Source organism: Heliangelus exortis, chromosome 1, assembly GCF_036169615.1.
Source record: "Heliangelus exortis chromosome 1, bHelExo1.hap1, whole genome shotgun sequence".
Taxonomy (NCBI): Eukaryota; Metazoa; Chordata; class Aves; order Apodiformes; family Trochilidae; genus Heliangelus; species Heliangelus exortis.
This window is the reverse complement of record NC_092422.1, coordinates 96,268,828-96,291,662: the sequence shown is the minus strand read 5'-3', so window position 1 is coordinate 96,291,662 and position 22,835 is coordinate 96,268,828.

Here is a 22,835-nt window from a genome sequence, read left to right as displayed (position 1 = left end):
GACAAATAGTGCTATTTAAAATCTTTCTTTATCTAGATATTTTTTTAAATTTTATTATTGTTAAATAAAATATATTGTCAAGACAGCTGTCAGTCACTATCTCCCTAGAGTTATCTCAAGGGATGAGGCATAGATTCCTAAAATATTCACACTCTTGAGTAAGTAAACAATTAATTTAGTTGGCAGGCACTAATGAATTGCAGTGTGAAGGAAAGAACTGCACCATTTCACTCTAGTAAAAGGACAAAAGTACAGTTAGATCAGAAAACCAACAAGATTTATCCTGGAATGAAAACTAAAAAAAGATATTTGGGTTTTATTGGTGATCTTCAAATACACACCTTTGGTAAGTATTTTCTCATTCTTATGATTGTCACATATTGCTTGGAAAGTTAAGCATGAAAAAGGTAAAATGTGCTGATAAGTTTTGTTATTGACATGCCTATTAAAATATTTATCTATAAAAAATTGCCCAGTAAATACAGTCTCTTTCCCCTACCTTCCATTTTCTTTATCAGCATCTCAGGTGCTCTTAATTGTATGCATCAATCTTAAAAGATTTAAAACTCATAAAATAAAGAACAGAATTGTCTCATGTTAAGAATTAACTGGGACTAATATGTGTGAATATGCATGTGTCTTTCTAAGAATGTTCCTCCCAATGACGAGCAAAACAATTGTCAGCTAAAGAATATATTTTATATAGGTGTCTTCAGCTGTTACCATCCCCTCAAAATATCTCCTATAAAAGATTTTTTTCTTTTAGTAAATGAAAAAGGTATAATGCTCGATAATTAACTGAATGCAGAAAGATTTATATGAATTACAAATATTTGAAGTACAAGTGGACACAGAAGAGTTTTAGACAAAAAAAAAAAAAAGAAAATTTAGTAGTACACTGTGTTACTAGTTTTGGATGGGATAGAGCTAGCTTAGTAGCTAGTATCAGCCTGTGTATTGGATTTGTTCTGGAAAAAATGTAGGTAATGCAGGGAATGTTTAGTGGTTGATGAGCAGAGCTCACACAAAGTCAAAGTATTTTCTGCTTCTAACTCCACCTCACCAGCGAGAAGGCTGGAGATGCCCAGGAATCTGGGAGTGGCCACAGGTGGGACAGCTGACTCCAGCTGACCAAAGCGAGATTCCGCACCATACGAGATCATGCCCAGCAATGAAAGCCGGGGGAGAGAGAGGAGAGGGGGGAGGGACTCTTTATCTCAACCAAAATTTTTCAAATTTTTACCCTTCTGATTCTCTCCCCCATCACACCAAGAGGATGTCAGTAAGTAAACTGTATGGGGCTTTGTTGCCATCTGGGGTTAAGCCATGACAGCTGTCCTTTAAAGCGATGATACTAAAAAACAAGACTACATTTTAGTCAGGCTGGCAATCTGAGAACCAGAGTGTTTGATTTAGTACAAGAACAGCTAGTGTACAAGTAAACTACAAGGAATGGAAGAAGATGTCAATTTTTATGTACTTTACCATTCCGTAATACAGAAGAATTTAATATTTGGTCTGTCAAGATCCTGCAGGACTATAGTACTTACAGTATGTCTGCAAACTCGAGGAAACTCTTGAACACAGTTTGTTTCTATCCCTATGTCGTTTCAAACAACGCAGGAGTCAAACCCACGCCTTTTTCTTTACTGATTTTCTTGGGGAATAAGAAGGTTATATATTTTAGGAGCTAAAGGGGATGGAATGCAAGTACCTTGCAGAAGCTCTTTGAATACCTCTAAAGACGGACAATTTTCAGAGGCAGGAGACCAGCTTAAAGAAGAAGCAATGGGGAAAGAAGTAATTTCTCAATGATACAGAAGTGTCTAGCTAGAAAGTAGCAAATCTAATTTAAAAAGTATGGAAAGAGGGGTGAGAAATCTCTGTACTGATTTAAAGGGACTATATATACGCAGACTTAAAGGACACAAAATGATTAAAGGCAAGCTCAGCCACCCTTTGACCATGTTTCAGCTATTCTTCATAGCAGCTACTGTAACCTCAAAACCATACAGATACATAACAAATTAATGATGAAAATAATACACCCTGGTGAAATCAGTGTTGTTCTCACACAGCAATATTACCAAGTGAGAGCTGTCTGACTTCTATACAGCTCAGAACAAGGACATAATTTCATGGATCTTTCTGCACTCATCAGATCATCAACAGAGTCCACATCATTCTGTCTTTGTAGATTACAAAACATTCAAAGATTCAGAAGGCAAAAAAGTTTGGAAATTATATGTTACCATTTACAAAAAAAAAATTAATAGAATAAAAAAAATAAAAAATTTAAATTAGTTTGAAATTATACAAAAGGACAATCAATATCTGTTAATATCATGCCATTTTTTTAAAAAAAAATGTTGAAAACAGAAAATACGACATTAAAGCCACTCTGTTTACCAGACTTCCTTTATTGTCAGATATACTGGGTCTTCAAGATAGAACATGCACAGTAATTTGGGTGTCATATTACATATTGTATTATCTCTTCATTTTCAGTTGCCATGAATCTTCTGAGGAACTTTGGAACATTACTCTGAATGCATCGTTGTCATTTAGAGATTATAATTTTGAACTTCTTCTAAAGTTCAGAAATACCATAAATATGAGAGAAAGTACCATCCTTACCACTGATACATCTATCTCACAAAATTTTTATTTCATAATTCTTAATGAATTAGTTTTACCCGTGACTCACCTGAAATAACCTAACATTGTTCTCCTTCCAAATGAGATATACCACTGACCAGTTCTTTAAAGAATTAGTCTTATAGTACAGATTTCAGGATTACAAGGAGCAAAGATATTTCTTTTCAAGAGAGAAAAAAATCTCAAAAGTCAGTAAATTACTGTAGCGGGAAAACAGTAAAATACCTTTTGGTATTTTAGATGTGGCATCTCATTAAATTGCTCATATTAGATTTTGTCACACTTCTCATCCATCTTTAAAATTCTATGTAGGGAGATTCATATCTATATAATGTATTACCTTGACCAACTTAGATTTTTCTCACTGAAAGTCTTCTATGTGACTCTTTTTTAAACAGGTAACAGATTCTGATTTGTATTGTTAGAAGACAAATGTTCCTGTCTTCCAACATCAACAAACCTTCTTGCAGGTTCTTTCAGAACCCAAAATAGTAATTTTTTTTTTTTTTTTTTTTACCTCTTCACAGAAAGCCCTTATGTGCCATTGATGTTACTCCCCCATGACCTGAACTATGTATCATTTTCTGATTGTTTAAGGACACTTTTCTGTGAGCAATTTCCCCTTCTGATCTTATTGCACGATTCACATAATGCTCCCTGACATGCCTGTTACTACTTTCTAGTGTAAGTATGAATGTGACTTTATATTTTTTCTCCAACTGGTGTGACAATACAATGTCCTCTAACAGGGACTTTCAAGAGTTAAATATGGTGCTGCAAATAGACTGCACTTTAATCAACAGATCCTTCACGTTCAAGAATTAGTTTGTTAAATTTTTGTCTGTGAGATAACAGTTTTCTTGAAAAATAGTCATGCAGAATCCAGAGCATTGCCTTTTGCTGTTACAGCACTACTGGGTTTAACTCCTTCTAATGAGAATAACTAATATTTATTACACTTCTCTTTGGTTAACTGGTTTAATATATTCCACCTGGGGTTTTCCCATCTTTCTGATCACCTTCTGGCTAAAAGTTTTACATCATCAACAGCTACACAAACAACCACAGTGTCCAAAAACAGCCTTTGCATGAAATGTTTCACTTGATGAATTTACATTCCCTCGGAAGTGAAGTGAGATAAAAGCTTAAACAATTCCTAACCTAACCAATTTGCCAATTTTTGCCTTTCCTAAATGGAACAGTAAACTAATCTTACCTAAAAACAAGGTAGAGAAAACCCGCGTGGAATACAGAACTACTGTTTAAGAACAGTTTTCTGACTGATTTGGATTCAGACAAAAAACCTCTGACATCTCTCATTGTGATTTTTTCCAAGCTGCTGACTCCTGAAATAGGCATGGTTGCTTCAGAGATAACTCTTCTATTCTTGCTACACATCTCTAATTCCATCAAAATTGTAATGACCAAATACTGCCATACTTAGGATTTATCTTGAAGTTTTATTTGCTCCTGATAACATCTAAACAATATTCAGCTTGCTACTATACAGTTTTGACTGCCATGTTGTGAGGGGAAATTTTTAAACAAGAAAGAAAGTGAAACCATAGATCCTGTGTATAAATTAAGTCTGAAGAATATATCTTGCCTTGAACAAGTTCAAAAGGGGTGGAAGATAGAGTAATTCCAGAAACTGGAATTCAGTTGGGTTTTTTTTATCATTTTGAGTATTATTAAATTAACTATTCGCTGAAGCTTTTCAAGCTTTCAACAAAGCATAATTAGCAGTCATAACTATAGGGAAAATCTTCAGAAGGAATATCTTAACTGAGAAAAATGATCGGCATGGTCTTAACTAGTGCTGGTAAGTAGTATGGGTTATGCTAGTGGGCTGATGTTTTACTGTTTCAGAATGGAGGAGAGGAACAGAAAAATTATCAGAAGTGATTGAAGCAACTGAAATAAAGGAGAGGTCAATAAATAAAACAGTAGATGGTTTAATCCATACATTACTCTCCTTAGTAATCTTCTGATCAAAAGAAGAGGTAAAGGATAAAGAAGCACTGTCTAAAACTAGTTAGAAATTAAGGAAAGACAGATGATCTTATTGCAAGAAATACATAAGTAGATTATAAATTTAACTTTTATCCTTTGAAATTTCACACTAAGCCTGGCTTCTAGAGACAAATGTCTCACCATGAAATATGTAACCTTTCAACTTGTTTTATTCTTAGAATTCAATGATGACTGACATAAAACTAGGTAGAATTTAATTTCTGAAACACTGGTCAAAATTCTGCTATGTCTTATGACTGTACAACCACTGTTAGGTTAGAAGTATCCCTTCACTAGCTGGAATGGATGTAAGTAACTTTTAATTCAATTATCATTTGGTAGCCCAGATTTATTACAGTATCATCAAATACTATCTACTGAATTGCTAGACTCTTGATTGCAAATTAAAGAAGATACCAGGTGAAGCATCATGATTTTATCCTTATTGACTCTGCCTCAAAGGCCTGAATGTTTCAAATAGCTCATTTTAATATATACTTACATTCCTGCCAAGCACCATTGTGATGACCGTGCTCCTGCGTGAGCTGAATATCTGTCCTGGTTTGAGAGGACCAGGATGAAAAACTACCTGCCATTATACTGACCTGAGATTGCCTGAAGACACCTCCAGCAATTTACAGCCTTTTGTCATAGTATTTGCAATGGTGGGGAGCAGTTTGCCCATGGGGAGAAGAGGATGGATGAGGTGACCCAAGTGGACCAACCACAGTATTCCTTCCCATGGTACTCACTATAAAGTGTGGGGTGAGGTTAGCATTTGGGTTTGGTTGGTTGTTTTTTTGTTTTTTTTTTTTACATTAAAGCTCTAAGCAGCACTCCCACACCAGCATTTATTTACTTAACTCTGAATTATAATTATCAGTGTTGACAGATGAGTTCTTAAGATAACTACTTTTCAGTTTTGCTGATAAAATGATAAAATGTGACTTACTACGAAAGCAAAAGAGAGGGCATTATGTCCTTAGAACTGTGCAACAACCCATCTACTACTTCAGAAATATCTAAATACAGATTATCTCAATCCTGTCATGATGACCCATGTCAGATCCGGAAAGGATCATAAAAAGTAGAATATTTCATCATGACTAATATATTTGTATGCCACTACATGTTGATTTTCTGAAAGTCCTACTTGAAATTATTTTTTGCTGGCTACAGTGGCTACATGTGCCTTCAGTGTCATGCAAAACAGTATTGCTATAAGCAAGACAAAGACTTCCTCAGAGTGTTCTTACTTGTACTTGAAAGTAATTTTTTATGTGGTATACTTGGGACCAAGATATCATAGATTACTCCTGGCATATTCTAAAGGTCATATTCAAAGGGATTAAAATACCTAACTGATTTTTTTTTACCCTTAACATTTTGCTGCCACTACTGAGAATGTGCTGCTGTTAATCGTTTTTGGCCTCCTAAGTCCAAGTTAACTAAAAAACATTCTTTTTTCCCTGTCAAACATTTTACAAAATAACATCAAATATTTTTGGAAAATAGATATGTTTGTAAGATTTTACTGCCTTTAGAGCTATTGTTGCATGCAACCCATCCAGATGACAGATCGGACTTTACAGCCACTTTTTTTTGTTAAACTACAATTCTTAATCTCAGATAAATCGTTATTTACAATAAAAATTAGTTTGGGCCATTAGTGATAGGAAAACAACCTACCTAGCACAAGAATACAATTAAAATTTTGTTAGCAATTTGACCTAAAAACTGGCAGTGAAAACTTAGGACCTGTACTAGAACAACTCTCAGAACTGAAACACAGTGGCCATTTCATCTACAAAGAATGAAAAGTGAATGGGCATTAAACAATCATTGAATAGAGTTGCTAGAGGGCAAAAATGGCATCAGGATTTGAATAAGATTAATTAACATTTCCTTCTTTTCATCCCCTTTGTAATTTTAATTCATTGGCTCTTTACATTTTTACTTTTTTTTTTAATCTATTACCTTTGATGCATTAACTCCTTAAATCTTGAATAATAGAACTTAAGATCAGAAGCACAGACTGTGTACTTTCCAGGGTATGTATACCAGAATGAATGTATTGTTATTCATCCCCTCAAGACTATTTTCTCCTCTCTGTGTATTAGAAATAAGGCATTTGAACTTACAATCATAGAACCTTCCCAAGATGACATGAAAAAACTACTTAACATAAAATGAGTGTTTCTCTAACTCTGCTAACACTGCCAGGTTTTGATTCTGATTCTGATTCCAGAGATACCCATTACAGACACATTTTTGGTACTTGGTACTAGGGGATAAACATTTGTACTTCCATTTAATTCTACAGTTACTTGAGATGGAGTAGTGAATATGAAAATGTTTAATTGTTTCATTTTGTGAGACCTAGTAGGTTTTGGTATTTTATTTTATTATTTTATTTTATTTTATTTTTTCTCTTAGCTGCCTCTATTGCTATGCATCTGCATCCTTATTTGATATTTTTGGAAGGGGTGAAAATGATTACTCGAGCTGTGCTAGCTAAACAGTTTAAAGAGGACAGATTGCAGCTGTGATGTAGACAATAACAGGAACTAGAGAATAAACACTAGGGAGCAGTTGGCACAGATATATAAGGCTTTAACTAGATAGTCACTTGCTCATCCTCCAAAGAAGTAAGAGGAAAAATTATGTGGAGCAAGTGGGAGGAAAAAAACCAATGAAAATAAGGAATGCAGTATACAGTTTCTGTTTGGTTCCTGTTATGGTTTTGAAAGAGTCACAATCATAAATTATATTTAGCTTTTCGATCACTTTTATGCTACAACTGTTCAGGTGTTTAAAAATGAAAGTTCCCTTCATTTGGAAAATTTAGCCCCTTCAGTCCTCCCTTAAAATCTGTATCCTTTAAGGCAGATATATTTTAGGGAAAGTCTCATATTCTTCTGAAGAATTTACACATCTTAATGCTATTTGCCCCTTAATTTCCTCAGATTTTTGTCCTACACTGGAACTGTGTAGGACACATTATTCCTGAGAGTTTCATGGAAAAAAAATAATATAATTCTTTCCATTTTCTTGTACTGAAGGCCTTATTACATTAAGTACCACAGCAATGATAATGATACTTTTACAAATTAATATTAAGAGAATAATAATAGCTAAGTATGACTTCCTTTCTCCCATTCCAACAAAGAGAGCCACATATTTTGTCTTTATGTGAGTTTTCCTAATAGGGAATGAAAAGTTGATTAGAAAGCAAAGCTGACTTCACATTAAAATTAAGTTAAAACCTGATAACTCAGTCCTTATGGCACTTAAGGTTATTGGTTCTGCAGGCTTGTTCTAATATAATAAAACTGTCGCTTTCCTTATGCAGAAATCCAGACTCTGTGACATTTCTGTTGACAGCTTACTCTAAAACAGCAACTGAAAATTGATGATGATCAAGAGGCAGCCTCTTAATTGCCATTCAAATGAGTGGAACATCTTCTGCCTGAACAGCTTAAAAATATCTAATGATGATAAATACAAAATAATGCACCCCATCGTGTCGAATCATGTAATGCAAACCATTTAATTGTAGGCATTGTCAGAGATTAGCCAGAGCAGGATATTCCCTAATGGAAGACATGCTTGGAACTGAGGGTAACCATGATGGCAATGCCTCACTGTCAGGGCAGAGTCCCATAGCACCAGAGAAAAGCCAATGGGAGGGTACAGGGACTGTAACAATCCTACTACCAGCCCAGCAAGCATTATGCAAAAACAATATAACAGGTGAAATCCAAGCACAATCCAGGGAACAGAAATTTCAGACACAAGGTGAGAGGCAAGCCCATTTTCAGTGTAGTCAGAGCAGGAATATGGATAGGGTTGAACAGATTCTTTCTCAAAGACAGCCACTGAAATTACCTGGCAACATTTTAATACAAGTGCTTTCTTATGCAGTGTGTAATTCAGCTGCAGAAAATATTGTCACCTAATTTAATGGAGGCCAAGTACTGTTTGTTCAGAGAAGATTTAGGTGACTTCTAAGTCCACCAGTAGCTATTATAATTGTGGCAGTTGGATCACTTGGTCCTTAATTTCCAGATAGTTGATTGCTGTACTGGAATACTGGAGAAAAGATCACTCTACCTACTCTTTCTGAAAACATTTACTTTGGGAGCATAATGCCTGGTATTGATCCTCAATTTTCTTACAACACCTTTGTCTTCTTTCAAAAGAAAGTATTTGTGTCAGAATCATCATTTTGTCTTTCATATCCTCGACATTATAAAATGCAGACATAAAGCAGAACTATGTATAGACAACTGTCACCGTTTGAACCTAGATGGTGACAAGGGACCATGCAGCCACTCACTCCCCCTCCCCTACTTTGAGATGGTGAGGAGGAAAATCCACCTAAAACCTCATGGGTAAAGACAAAGACTGCGAGCGTTCTACTCAGCAGTTGTGGTCACAGTCAAACAGACTGGGGAAAAAAATTAATTTAATTTATCATTAATCAAATCAAAACAGGGCAAAGATAAAACAAAAATCAGAGCTTAAATTCTTTACCTCACCTCTCCTTTTTTTCCAATATCTCCACATCCTCTCCCAAAATGGTACAGGGGAACAGGGAGTGGGGCTTATAGTGTGTTCATCACAGGTTATTTTCTGCCACTTTTTCATCCTCAGGGAGAAGGATGCCTCACAGCCTTCCCCTGCTCCAGCATGTGGTCTGTCCCATGGGACAAAATCCTTCACAAACTTCTCCAGTGTGAGTCCCTCCCATGAGGCACAGTAGCAAACTTCTCCAGCATGAGCTGCCCACAGAGCCATGGACAGTCACAGCTTTGGGTACAGTCACCTCCCCTGGCATGGGGTCCTCCACAGGCTGCAGGTCTGCAGCTGCTCCGATAGTATCCTTCACAGGCTGCCTCACAACTGCTCCACTGTGATCCTTCAGGGACTGCCCCATCGTGCTTCCCCACAGGTTATTTGGGCAGCCTGTCATCTCACCACAGAATGCAGAGCCACTTCAGTTCAAGGCACCTTCAGCCTCTCCTTCCTCACTAACCTTGGTCTCTCTGCTCCTGTATTGCTGCCTTCTGGTGTTGCTCTCTCTCATGGTGTTTCTCTCTCTTCTCCCCTCTTCTCTGCCCTGAGATCTCATCACTAAGTGTTTTCCCCTTCTTGAATATGTTAACCACAGAGAAGCACATCCACAGAAGGCTGCAACATTAGCCAGAGGCGGGGCTTTATATTTTGGAGCCAGGAGAGCTTTCAGCAGCATCTTGTAGGAGCCACTCCTGGGGCACTTACCCTCATACCAAAAATGGTGTCATATCAAACCAGAACAATGAAGTCAAGAAAGTCGATGTCAGAAAGAAGAATTATTTTAAAGCTATCTACCAGATTCTCACAAAATTGTTTGAAGCAGCCTAGACAACACAACGGTATTTGTATGTAAAGATTTAGCAAGATTTACACTAAAAATTTGCAAGGTTAAACTAAAAAGTTAAGAGAATTTCCAAGTGAGTTTGAATAGAATAAAACATAGGGTTAAACCTAAGTACTCAAAGAAAATCCAAATATTTCATTAATTAATTTTGACCTTCCAGTAAGTATGAAGCAACTGAAGCTGATGGAGTGTTCAGGCTGCTGCATAGCCAAGGCAAAATATCAGACAAAATCCAAAAGAAATGACCAGGCATCTGAAGTAATGCATTGAATACAAAAACATATCAAACTTAATTTTCACAGTGCCACTGAAAGAAGATAAGCCAGGATGTATGAAGCAGCTCAGTAGAACATTACTGTCTCTTCCAGGAAACATTCATAGCAAATTGATATTACAGCAAAGGAAATCTAAGAGAAAAAAAGAAGCTAAGAAAAGAATCTACAAATGTCAGAGTAAGGCTGTTTTATGCTGAATAAATGCATTTTTTTAGACAGTCCTAGAAAAATATACAGAAATGCAAAATGCTAATTGCTATTAACCTTTGTTATTCTGAAAAATGGTGTTATTCTAGCAGAAAATGCACAGAGGTTAATGGCTGTGTGTGGAATGTAAATGAAGTCAGTAAGAATGTCGGGTTAACTTTGGCTAACAACTAAATGTCTACCCAGCCATTCACTCACTTTATCCCTCAGTAGAATGTGGGAGAAAATAGGGTGGCCAAACATGTTCATGGTCAGAGATAAAGACAGGGAGATCAGTTACCAAATACTATTGAGACAAAGCAGACTTGTCTTGTGGAAAATTAATTTATTGCAAGTTAAAATAAATATTTTATTACTGATTTGTGTAGTGAGAAACTACCAACACCTTGCCATCCACACACAATGCAGCAAAAGAGAAAGTCTGTGTTAAAGCAGCATGCTTTGTCTAGCATGCTTTCTCGAGCATAAACCAATATATTATTTATTGACAATAATGAAAAGCAAATCATGCAATTGTTCTTATTTGTTGACTACATTGTGAGAACAAAACCTGAAGGACAAAATATGGAATGCCTCAGATTGTAAGTCAGAAATTTAAAGACCTAGATACTGAAGGCAAATATTGAATAAATTTCTCCCCGTTTCTGCACTTGTAAAAAGCACAAAGGGTAGCCCTTAAGAGACAGAAATAAAGTTTTGAATGTTACAACCATTCCTTTTATAATCAATGTTTTTCACTGGAATCTCAAAATTCCTATTAAGTAAACAGTAGGCATTATGTTCTTTAAAAAAGATGGGAAATAATGAATAATCCAAAAGCAGGAAGAGTAAGAATAAGTAACCTCTAGTGAACAATTTCACATGTGGACTACGGAAACCTATCCAACTGTAACAGTTCTGGAGGCAAAACTTCATGTTTTCATTTGTGAAGACAAAAAAAATTATAATTGGGTAGAATAGGTTACAAGACTAGACAAATATAAAAGAGTCAGGAACTGATCCATTGCTATATTTCTGTTATGGAAAAATAGATATTTGGAATAGTCTGAAGAATAAATGCAGAAGAGTTTTTACCACACCGTTACAGTGAGCAATGAGTAGAATCACAGAATGGTTGAGATTGGAAGGGAGCTCTGCTCAAACACAGTCATCTACAGCCAGGCCATGTTCAAAGGCTTTTGGATGTCCCAGTGGATGGGGAGAACATGACACTTCTAGACAACGTGAAAGACATTTAGTTAGGAATCAAACAGAAAAATAGTTAAAATATTTAAGGATTAATTTATTTTTTTAAAGTCTAAATTTGCATTTTGTTTCACATAATTGAAGATTAAATAAGAAACTATCAACTTACAATATTAAGGTTATATTTTTTTTAATTATGTAATTAAAAATTATGATATCTTGTTTTCATTAAAAAGTTTACGTATCTAGCTAAATGTCCTCTAGGAACTGTTGAAGATCCAGAATGCTAAGAACCATGTACTGTGCAGTACCAGTAGGGTAGTACATGACTAAGCTTCTTGAATCTACAGATATCCCCCAGAGAATCTTATTCTACAGAAAAATTTTTCATCACTGAACCAACTGCTTTTGCTCAAGAAGAACAGATTTATCTCATATGTAACTTATGAGGACAGATATTTTTTCAGATATTTTCTTATATTCACATACCACATTAAATCCAATTCTGAAATTAGAATGAATTCGAGTCCTTTCATCAATAAATGAAAGTTTAGGACACACATTTCTGTATTAAATTTCCAAACAGAGTTAAGAACTGCATCATGCTAAAAGCCCTGGGTAATAAAGAATAACCCCCACTAGAGATAAACCTCTAACAAAATGTCTTCTGGTCCTGTAATAACACGATGAGGAAGGGATAAAGTTTGACTTCTTCATTATTATCAGATATTTGAACTTGCATTTCAGACTATTAAATATCATGTTCTTAGCAGAGGACAAACAGGACACATCTGGACTTCACAGTGAATGATTTGGACACTGTCTATTAGCAAGCTGCCCCACGGACAAAGGAGACACAATATTTTATGTATTTTGTCAGACATGATCTCGAATGAAATCAAGAATAGCAGTCACGCACCTGTGATAAGATGCATTTCTATTAGAAGACTGGGATAATGAGTTCTCATCATCTATGAAAAGTTCCATTATCTGGTGACTAAACAGCACATTACCAGTGAAATAAAAAATTATCAAAATGAACTCATCTCAATTTAGCCTGAAAAGGTTATCATCAAGTGTATTTCCAGATGGGAAGACCTTTAAAAAAGTTTATAAAAGAAAACAAATTCATTTGTGAAACATTAGGGATCTGGTATAATGTCTAAAAGCTCTAAGCAAGGTGTCAGAAATATTTAAAAGTACTAAAAATCACCGTATATGAATTGGACATCAGTGGGATGATTGAAAGTAGCTATATTCCTAAGCAACATGTGATGCAGAATATGATTTGTTGGATTTCACTGCTCTGTTGCTTCACTGACCCCAGAATACCACTCCTCCTTACAGTAGGATTGCCATTTCAAGGAGAAAAGGACTGAAAAGCAAGGCATTCTCTAGTAGGAAAAATGCTCCATTATCCTCATCTATTCTGCAACCTTACTAAGAGGTTTTATGTTTAATACTTCCTTTTACAGTCTAAACACTGTAACTGTCTAACTTAAATACTGGAATTAAAACCAGAAAGCTGTAATGTAATTAGAACTAGAGGGGGTAAAATTTTTTCTTTCTTTGTCTATATAATTGCAAATACTATTGTCTCAATGACAAAAAATCTGGGAAATTAAGTATTCATTCTGCAAATCTACTTCTCTCTCAGGTTTTCTGAGATATTTTATCTTCATCTCTAAAATTACTTTCCTTGGGGGTTTTTTTGGGTTTCTTTTTTTTGCAACTACTCAATCCATAATTGTCTTCTACACAAAATATGCCACTAATAAATGAAATTAAGTTTCACGTCTACAAAGTTGCCTTCCATCCACTTGAGCTGCAGCCTTTACTGCTACATGAGGCTATTCCTTCCTTGGTGGAAGATTTGGCATTTACCTTTTCTGACCTACATGATATTTCTGTCTGCCATTTTTTGTCTAACAAGGTTGCAATTGAATGGATTATCTGGCTCACTGTTTGTAGACAAGTTTTGGTAACATCTAGTGTACACTAGCAGTTCATGGGGGGATTGTAAACATGACTCAGTCTTGGATTGCCTTGAGACTCTATCTCAGCAGAAACAACACATGGCAGTGTAGATAATTCAATACTGAGTTGTCTGATAAACCATAGACCAAATTAGGTGGTTCTGCATCCTTTAAAAGAACCAAAAACCTGAGCTGAGCCTTGAAATCCCCCAACAAATAATATGCCCTGAGTGCTCCACATACCACGTGGGTTCTGGATTAACTTTATTTTTTTGATTGTAATAGAGAAGCCTGGATGTCATTCCCACTTAGCACTCCGTGATTAAGCTACCTGCATGTCTCATCTCATCTTAATGTAAAGCAGCTTGGATGCCATTCATTTGCTTGACAGTAGAAGTTGTTAATAATATTGCTTACTTCTAAGGACATCATATAAAAGCTCTCAAGACTACAATGCTGGTGAAGTTTTCCACAGACAGGATCTGAACAGTGTACCACTCCCTGACTGAAGGTCCAGCTGGTGCTACGTAACTCAGACTTCCAAATCTGTGAAGGGACCTGCATTCATCTATGCTATCTTCTTATTCATTCTAAGAATAAGAAACCACTCAGTTTGTGATATGGGAGACTGCATTAGAATACAGGCCTAACAATGCAACTCATTTAAATTATCTGTTGTAGGGTTTGCTAGAGTTTGTATGGGCAATACAAATATCTATATATTAGACACCGAAATAACTTCTCCAATCCATCTCAGCTGCTAACTTGATGGGTGCATGTCAAAATCAGCTTGTCAGCTGCGGTACACAGAATTTTCAGATATTTTGTAGAATCATAAAATCATCAAGGTTGGAAAAGACCTCTAAGATCATCAAGTCCAGCTGTCTACCTTACAACCCTTACTCACTAAACCATGGGTAGCACCTAATCTACCCATCTTTTGAACACCTCCAGCGATGGTGCCTCCACCACCTCCCTAGAAAGCCTGTTCCAATGTTTAACCAGTCTTTCTGTGAAGAAATTTTTTCTAACATCCAAACTGAACCTTCCCTGATGGGGCTTGACCCCATTTACCTTATCACTGGTCGCCAGGGAGAAGAGGCCAACATCTGTCTCACTACAACCTCTAGGTTTCTAACCATAAATTATCTTCATCTCTCTCCTATCTAAACCACTTTAATTCCAGTTTAAGATACCAAAGGCATAGATATATTTATAAAAAATTAATTCTCTTAAATATTATGTTACATTATATGTTATAAAAGAGCTTATTTTCTATAGTAAAAGGAATTGTATTAAAAATCTAGGAAGCTGAACTCAAAAGATTTAAAGAATGGAGCTGGAATTTATAGGTAAACTTTCTTATAGAGAAAAATCCATACTGACAAAACACAAGTATGGGCATTTAAGCCACTTACCACCAATCTAAATATAGAATTCAGAATTAAATGTTCAGATTCACAGTAATATATTTAGCTTTCTAGAGAAGCATTTAGTTTTTCAGTTACATGAGCTTTTGAAGGTAAAACTTTAATATGTAATGAAACCCAAAATCTTCCACAAGTTCTTTCATGACTGTATCCAAAACCACAATTTCTGAATCCATTGACAATGGATATTTTATTTTTTTTTATTTCTTGACTGGGGAAAGTGTCAACTGACCAGAGTAAATGTGTTTCTGTGGGTAAACTACTGTTTGAAAGATTTGCCTGCAGTTCCCTCCCTTGTTTCTGCTATAGAATTGAACAACTTAGCTATTTAAAGGCCTCATGACCACAATGGCTACCTGATCAATGCTCCCAGGTTCAAGGTGGGGAGGTGAGGATATGTAGTGGGGGGTGAATTTGAACTCAAAACCTGCAGTTTGGGAACATATAAAAAAATATAGAGAAAAATTCCAGAACAAGACTATCCAGGATCACAGCAGTAAACTTTTGTGTTAAGCAGTCACATTAAGACAGTCTACAAAAATTCCTGATGGCAAATATAACTTGTGCATGGGTCCAAAGAACTCTGGCACCCCAAAGCGAGTTGCAAATAACTCTAGTAAGGCACCAGGAAGCAGAAATGTCTGTCTGATATCTATAACATGGAAAGGCTTTAAATGTCCTGTTGACATGCTTAGAAGAGCACGTTAAATACCTCTTTTTTTCTTTTTTTTCCTTATTATTGTACTACTTTATTATTGCTGCTTTTGTGCAAGTAAAAACGTTGACCAGAAAACTAAATAAAAATAAACTAGATCAATAAATCCATTTAAATTAAATTTAGAGATTTGGTTACTTTTAAAAGATAAGTTCTAAATCCAATCAATTCTGAAAGATAATTCCCTTAGCAGAAGGACTAAACTAACAACTAAAGTAGTATGAAAGAGACAAAGCTGTAAATCTCTGTTGATGATACTGATACCAAAACAGACCAGAGAACTATAACATAAATAATCTCAGTGAAATCACAAAATTTGAAACACATTTTGCTTAAGCAAAGTTGGAAAACACTACATCATCTTCCAAAGGAGCATGATATGACATTGTAAACACACCAGCAAATTCTTAGTTTTACACTCTAAGGTCACTCAGCAGAAACTGCTCCAAGTGGAAGTAATTGTGGTGTAGATTTAATTGTTTTCAGTACTCAGGTAAAAGAAACACTTGTCCTTTCCCTATCAGGTATGATATGGATGCTTTTAAGTGGCTGCATTGGGAGAGATCCTAAGCAGAGAGGGAAAAAAATCTAATTTAGAAAATAGATAATATAACTGCAACATGATCAGAAAGAAAGGTATGAAAGAAACAACATGAAAATAATAGTGGAAAGTAAGGTTTTAAATGAATTTAAGATCAAGAAAGAACACTATGCAAATCTAAATTACACAAGAAAACAGAAAGCCACGTATTCTGCTAGAGTGGTCACTGAACAACATATTCCATAACAAACATCAACACAATTTATATTACAATTGAGAAGGCTGTATATGTATAGAGAGACAGAGAGATTAAAAGGCTCCAATAAAAAAGCAAGTAAGCAATCAAACTTACATCAAAGAGCAGTGCCAAATATTTTATTGACGTTATCCTAATTTATAACTGAGAAAAATGTGAAATGCAGTGAGGGAAGTTAAAATAAACACATTCCTCTATCACAAAACTGAGCTGTAACTAGTTTTTTTTCCTTTATGAGCCTGATATCTTTCTTTTACATGTTGGTGAATTCATTATGGGATTGCAAGTTGAGCATTGAGATGTCACCATAAAATTAGCCATCTTCATTTTATAATTTTTGAAAAATTTAGAAAGGAAATGTAGAAATGGAAATTGTTTCTACATATGCCAACACAGTTGCTGACTGTGTCTACATCTTCCCTATAAATCCATTCAAGGCAATGAAAGTATAAAAGAGAGCAGTAACTCTTTTATACTGGATTCTCACACAGTCATTCCCACGATTCATGTGGATAAAATCTGTAGCCAGCCACGCAAGAATGTTACATAAAGACTGGAAGGGCTGAATGTCAGGCATTTAACTTTCCCAACAACATATTCTGCAATAAGCAGAATTATTAGTTAGGATAGCCTATATCTAAATTGTTCCAAACTCAACTACCACAGACACATTGTGGGGAGAACCATTTAGAGAGTCATGGTAAAACATCTTTCCCTAGTGCCTTTCCCTGATATTTTTGAGGGGGCGGAGGGGTGGGTTTAGATTTTTTGCAGCTGCTTCCTCATGTAGTTACATCCTTGTCTGAAAATCAGTTCACTTTGAACTACATCCAGAGAAAAGAACACTTCCCTACCAGAGAAAGCTAAAAGACTTGAATAATCAAGAATACCTGTTACCAGATTGTTATATTTGGACACACAACATTTTTTGTTATTTTCTAGAATTAGAGAATCAGAGAATTTTCAGAGTGCAAAGGGACCTTTAAAATCATGTAATTCCAGCCCCCCTGACATGGGCAAATACACCTCCCAATAGATCAGGTTACTCAGAGCCCTGTCCAGCCTGGCTTTAAAAAATTCCAGGGATGGGCTTTGCACCCCCTCTCTGGGCAACCTGTTCCAGTGTCTCACCACCTTCATGATGAAGAACTTCTTCCTAACTTTCAATCTAAATCTACCCTGCTCTAGTTTGAATCCATTCCCCTAGTCCTATCACTACCTGACATCCTAAAAACTTTCTCCCCAGCTTTCTTTTAGCCCCCTTCAGATACAGGAAGGCTACAATAAGGTTTCCTTGGAGCCTTCCCCTCTCCAGACTGAATAACCCCAACTCTCTCAGTCTGGCTTCACAGGAGAGGTGCTCCAGCCCTCTGATCATCCTCGTGGCCCTTCTCTGGACACACTCCAGCACATCCATGTCTTTATTGTAACAGGGGCTCCAGAATTGGATGCAGTGCTCCAAGTGGGGTCTCATGAGAGCAGAGTAGAGGGAGAGAATCACTTCCCTGGACCTCCTGGCCACACTTCTCTTGATGCAGCCAAGGATCCTGCTGGATGCAAGTGTACACTGAAGGCTTATATATAACTGTTTGTCCACCAGCACTCCCAAATCCTTTTCTTCTTGTCTATTGATGTTGTGACCTTTTAATAGAAGGTCATTCATTTTGTCAGGCATGATTTGTCCTTGGTGAAGCTGTGTGGATTATAACAAATCACCTCTTTGTTATTCTTCTGCCTCAGAAGTGCCTTCAGGATCTGCTCCATGATCTTACCAGGCATAGAGGTGAGACTGACTGGACTGTACTTCCCTCATTCATCCTTCTTTCCTGTTTTGAAAATGGGGATTGTATTTCCCCTTTTCCAGTCACTGGGGACTCCACCAGACTGCCATGATTTTTGGAATATGATAGACAGCATTTTTGCACATCCACCAGTTCCCTCAGTACCTGTGGTTGTATTGGATCCCATGGACTTGTACACTTTCAGGTTCTTCAGATGGTCACAAACCTGATCTTCACTTACAATTTGAAGTTCTTCCTTCCAACCCTTGCCGTTGTTTTCTGTGATTTTGGGAGTGTGGCTGGAGCCCTTCCCAGTGAAGACTGAGATAAAGAAGTCATTGAGAACTTCTCACTTGTTACCAGTTCTGCTGTTCCCCCTCTGAGGTGGCCCACACCTTCCCTAGCCTTTCTTTTTGCTGCTAATATACCTATAGAAATTTTTGCTGTTCTCCCTGATCTCTCCAGATAGATTTAGTTCTAACTGAGATTTAGCTTTCCTAACATAATCTCTTGCTGCTTGGACAGCTTCCTTATATGTCCTCCCTTCTAGCTGTCTTTCCTTCCATTCCTTGTAGAATTTATTTTTGTGTAATAGTGTGTCCAGAAGCTACTTGTTCAAAACAACAACAACAAACCAAAAAAACAAACAAAGAAACCAACCAAACAAGCAAACAAACAAAAAAAACCCCAAAAAACCAAAGCCGTGTTTGTTTTCAAAGCAGACCTGTCAAGCAAAAAGTAAACAATAGCAAACATGATTAAGGAAAATTAAGAAAAAACTATGTCCCTAAATCATCAAGACAAAAAGGCATCGGAGTAAAATGTATCTAAAGACATGGTCATTGGCTATTTAACATATTTCTTTGACTGGCTGAAATAAAGTGTTACTGGGTCTTGGGAAGTTACAAAATACTTATTTTGCTCCCCTCAAATATTCAATGTCCTTGAAAGGACAACAAGCAAGGTGATAGGAAGGCATACAGAATGCACGTGGGGAGAAAATGTAGGACTTCATGACACCAAGAGGTCCAATCAAGTCAGGCTGTCCAAGGAACAGAAGGCATTCCCCTTCCTGGGCTCAGTGTTCAGAAACAGTAGCTGAAAAGAGCACTTCAGAAAATACGGTCTGTGAAAACAAAAACAGTTAGAAAGAGAAGGAATAACAATACATTAAAATACCAACAGATGTGCTGTGGGATGAAAAAGAAAATGGAACAGTTTGGATAACGTGCTGCAAAAGAGAATGTTAGTCTGATGGAAAGAATTACTAGTTGAGGAACATATGTATTCTTATCTCAAGGCCAGACATGTTATTTCAAGTCCATGGTGCAAGCCAATTGCAGCATTTATACTAGAAGTGTTCCCTCCTTGCAACAAAAAACTACTGCTGGGAATCAATAACAGCGTTTACTACCTATAATAAAATTACAAATTACAGAAATATGTTAGCTATCTGTGAGTTTGTCAGTACAAAAATGGCCGTCAAATTTTATCTTCTGCAGCACCAAAAACGGCTCTTTATCAAGAAATAAAAACGTCACCATCCTAAAAATAATAAAGAAAGTACTTTTGTTTCACTGTTAATGAGCCAAACATTGTAAGTATGCAACAGTGATTCGGAGTAAAATTGTGCCTACGTAGGAGGTTTCCTAGTTAGTAGTTAATTCCAATAACCATTTTACAAATCATCAGCTCTGCTTTTGCTAGTAAAGCTTCAACAGCATCCTCTTCTTCATGCTGTTATGCACAACAGTCCTGCTTTAATCACAATTTTGTAATGCTACAATTGTAATGCTACAGTTTTATCCACAAGGTCACATGGAATGCATCTGATCTTCCATGCCCTTGCTTTAAGTCTAATGAGATGTATCTATGAACTGTATTTTCTACCAAATACAGAAACAGCAGAAACCTATTCAAATATTAACTTACAAAATGAAAGCTTGAAGATTTTGCTTTCTGAGAACTAATAAATGCTTCCAGAGTTTGAAATACTGTCAAAATGTTAGCAGCATTTATAGAAAAAATTTAGTTTCGAAGTGGTGAGTTGCTTATGTGTGTTGTTTATTCCCCTCTGCAGTTTGTGCTGCATATCTGCGCCCTAGTGGCTAGGTTTTGGCAGTTTCAGAGAAATCACTTAAGAACTCTAAAAGCCAAATGAAACCTGTGCAGATTACTGTGCACAGACTTCAGCCTACTGCCTTTCTTTCTCTTTAGAAATACTCTGAAATTATAATTTCTGAAATTTTTCTTAGCTACTATTTGTTCCAAATAATTCACAACAGGGTGTAAAAAGCTGATTTGACAGTTCATATTTTTTAAAGAATCACTATCATGTAATCCACAGTTTGAAATTTATATCATTCTGATCATGTCCTACATATGAGTATAATATTTTAGATTTACTATGACACTAGTTTAGTTCAGCCTGTGGAGACTTATTTCTCTGCTGCTAATGTCATGTTAATCATACGAGATATTCTTGAAAACATGCGTCTGTAACTGATACTCAACTCAGTGTTTAGAATAAGGTCAAGCAGAAACATGGAAGAAGGTGATGAACTGCTCTATTCATACACTTTGTTACCGGATGACTACATTTCTGACTTGTCTCTTTAAGGTCTCATTATTAGTTCCTAGAAAAATTTTATCCCTAGCAAGTGTTAATTGTAAAATATTTTTATGGTCAACTTTGTTTCAGTGTTCTCTGAAACACCTCTTTATTGTAGTGAACTTACTTTCAGAACTACAATAATTTTAAATATCTCTACTCTTTCTACACTGAGTATGCAAAAAAAATTTCAAAAGGAAATTTTTACTCAATAGTAAAACTGTCTGAATAGCACGCTGCCATTCAAAGTAAGAGATTGGTGTAAGAGAAGAAAATGAAACAGAATCACTTTCTAAGTATTATACAATGTAAATCTGTAATAATTCATCTGCAAAACCAACTGTCTAGTTTATCCTAAAAAGTAGATACTAGTATATGATGTCCTAATCAGATGGGTGAATGCAGAGGGATATCTGCCTGCAGAGAAATCAGCAAAGTAATTGCTGAAACTCACTGAGCCTCTGAAAAAATGCATGCTTTAACAATATCAATAAAGGTAACTAAAAATAAGATTCTTCATTTTTACTGTTTCATTTTACAATCACATCAACACTAACCGAGTTATCTGAGTTCATATATGGATGACAATATGTGTGTAAAGATATCTTTCAGGAATCAAGAAGATGGACGCAATTTCAGGTGTTGAACACTAATAGTTTCCAATTGACTTTCATGGGAGACATATGCATTCTACAGCCCTATAAATAGGTCACCTTTTCAGTACTTAGGCAAGAATTAGCATCCTCGATTTAGCTGTTTAATGTAATAGCAAGAGCAGACTACCAAACAGAGCATAAATCTCTTTAACTGTGAGATCTTGTTTCTAAGTTATGAGAAGCAATTCAAATACCAAATAGAGTGTTTCATCAGAAAAAAAAAAATAAAAATCATGGTTGTATGTACTACACAAAGTCACTGGTCTTGGCTGCAAACCAACTAATCTATTTATCCTAACCCCCAAACTTTTAGCTATGGTGTTCAAACACAGCTGAATGCAGAAGCAGCCTGTGTGAATAAGTCTATCCACTTCAATCACTTCTCTATCTGATTCATGAGGCTGTAAGAGGTCAGATTCCTCAAAACGTAACCTGAATGACAGCCAAATGCAGATAACGAATCAGCATATCTGGGCAACCACCCAGCAAGTGGGTGGCTTCCCCTTGTGCTTGTGGAGTATGACTGTTTTTTAATGAGGTTTGAGTCAGAACTTAGAGGTCGTAATTATATAGCAGTGTAGTGATTTTATTGACTGAGAAGGGAAGCTAAATAAAAGCAAATTTATTTATACAAAATGGAAAAACTTCAAGACCAGCTAAGCAAAAAATAATTTCAGAGTATAATGTCAACCTAATTATAACAGTATACAGTGAAAGTGAAGATTTGCAAGTTAGGTGCTGAAATAGTCTTAGAAAGAAGTACGATGCAGAGTCTTCCCACTCTGGATGGTCCCTCTTATGCCAAACTAAAGAAAGCACAGATACATTTTTTTCTTTCCAGAGGTAGATGTTCTTTCCTTTTGTCTTGTTGAAATGTAGAAAATTGAGTTTATCTATTTTTCTTTTTTTTTTCCCAAAATGATCGTATTTTCTCACAATAAGAAAGCAGCATTTTACTCTAATTAAATTTGTTCCCCATCCCCATGTTCAGTTTGACAGTAAGTAAATAAAATGTAAAATGTTATTAAAACACAACTCTTACTTGGTAGGCATTTCATTAAATTTTCAGGATTTTTTTTCATATTAGAAAGCTCCTTGCTAAAACCACT